The sequence below is a fragment of the Chaetura pelagica genome, unplaced genomic scaffold (assembly GCF_000747805.2).
Source record: "Chaetura pelagica isolate M959 unplaced genomic scaffold, ChaPel_1.0 scaffold72, whole genome shotgun sequence".
Lineage (NCBI taxonomy): Eukaryota > Metazoa > Chordata > Aves > Apodiformes > Apodidae > Chaetura > Chaetura pelagica.
Window position 1 is genome coordinate 316,596 of NW_009952560.1, and position 2,445 is coordinate 319,040.

The window sequence follows — 2,445 nt, forward strand, 5'->3', positions numbered from 1 at the left end:
GTGCTTTCCCATACGTGACACTACTTGTTTCGCCAGTAGCGAAGGCAATTAGTGCATCCCTGGGAGGACCAGGCCGGAGGAATCGTGTGAGTCGGTGCCGAATGTGATTCATCCCCGCTGCAAACCGTGCTGGGGCTGCTCGGGAATGAAAGGGAGGGATGACATGAGTGTTGCAGGCTTGGCAATGAAGGTGAAGATGCCTTGTGTTGTCTCTTGTGTGTCTGGTATGGCAAGGCTTGCTTGTGTTATGGTAAGAGCTGATTAAAACTCTCATTAGCAAACCTTTCATGGATTGCAGTGACTTCTATATGTTTGTAGGCCACCATGGAGTGTAAGCAGGAGCAAAATAATTAAGTGATACTGCTGTTGAGGAAATAATGTTTCAGTAGCCTGGTTCCTGCTAGAATACTTGTTGCTTAGCTTGTTTTTTGTCTTACTATTTCATCCCACTCCTTGAAGCACGTTAGACCTAAGGTCCTTGTGTTCCAGAATTGGGCAACTTGATCCATGTCTGGCCAAGTTTGTTATCACAAATAAGAAAGTTACACCATGAAGCAGGGAAGGCAAAATGAGAGAGCATCTTTTTCATGAAAATTGTCTGTAATAGTAGGAAATGGCATCAAAAGCTGCATGTGAGCACAGCCTGTCTGTTAGGGAAGAGTGAGGGGCTGCAGAATGGGGGTAACTCTGACTTTCTGTGCTTCCAGAATTGGTGGTTGTGCTGGCACCTGCTGAGCATTATCAGAGCCTCTGTGGACTTTGTCTCAGATGAAAGGAAAGGGCTTGTTGCTGAGGAAAGTGGTAGCAGGAGATGGTAATTTGACTTTCTCCTGTTTGCTTTGTGCTTGTGAATGATCTACTGAGTTCCAGCCCTGTGTGTGTGTGTGTACAGCCAAGGAAGAGCACATGGCAGGCTGCAGGGCTGCTGAGGGGAGAGAGGGATGGATGGATGGCTTTCTCCTGGTAGCACATGGATTAGAGCTGTCAGAGCAACTGAGCTGAGCTTGTTCCTCTGTCAGCGGTCACTGTGTGACCCGATTCAGGTCACTTAACCTCTTCACTCTTTAATGAGCTTCCTCTGTAAAGGGTGAAATTCTGTGCAGGCATCTGCTGTGCTACTGTATCTGTCACCTGGTCATCCAAGGTACCTGTGATTCTGAAAAAAGCAAGCACAGCTTTGCTGTGTGTATCTTGAAGGCACAGTTTAGTTCTGGATTAATTGCTTTGCTTGCATGTGCTGCCTAGTGCACTGAAGGGAAAGACAACTTTTTAGTAAGTGAGAAGGAGCAAGGAGCCTGTAGAGCTTGATGCTTGCTAGAATCCACCTTATTGCATTGCTTGCTGTCCAGGTGCCACTCCTCTGACAGTCCCTCAGCTTCTGTTTCAGTGCTTCCTTGAGCTCTTGAAGGACTTTGAAAAGCTCCTGTGGGACTCCAGTGCTGGGGGATTCAGGCAGGTGAATCTCATCACAGTAACAGTATCTCTGCTCTTTGCTCTCAGATGTGAAGCCGTTGTCCGGCGTGGATGGTGTTGCAGGAACCCAGTTGTGTATTTATACCTGCTGCTTCCTTAGGTGCCTTCTTAGTGTTACTGAGTTTAGTTTTTGGAGATGCTTTGAGAAGCTAGGACTGAAAATTATTAACTGTCTAGAAAGCCTTGGCTTTAACCTAGACATTCCACAGTGCCTGAAATGAGAGGGGGAATTTCCCTCCCTGCCCAGGGCGTGAGGTGAAGGCATCTGCAGTTCAGACCCACCACAATACCTAGATTCCCAGTTCCTGCAGGTTTTCTTGGGAGTTAACTGTGGCAGGAGTTTGTTTGAGGATTGCAGCCAAAGCTCATCAGAGCAGAAGCAGCTGATTTGCTACCTTGAGAGTCTTGTGTTCATTTTGAAAACGTTACAGGCTGACTTCGGGGGTATTTGAGAGCAACTGTACTTTTGCAGTAGTAGTTGTCCGAAGAGCATATTGCTTTAAAAGCAACATACCCCATTTATCTATGGCTCTCACCTTTCATGTACACTTAACTGGTGAAAACCAGTATTTAAGGTATTTCTGGTGTCCAGAGAGACTGTAATAAAATCAGGATTGGTATCCCAGGTGACCTTATCAGCATCTGGAAGTAAAAAAATTAAAATAATTAAAACGTTAATTACTTTTAATAGTTTAATTTTTCCGATCTAATAACTAGCCTTTTTAAAAAGTGTTTTCTAACTACTGTGGGTCTGTGGACCACTTAATGCAAATTACTGGTTAAACTTCATGAAGTGATTATTAACTTTGGGCAGCCACTTTCAGATACTTGGAAGAAGCTGTTTTATTCAGCAGGTGCTTTATATTTTGTGGAAATTAAAGCTGTTGAGTTTGCTTCCCATGGGGATTGCTGAAGGTGGAATGTTTGCATGTCAATCACTGCTTTTGCAAGTGATCCCTTTGGCTGTTTTAC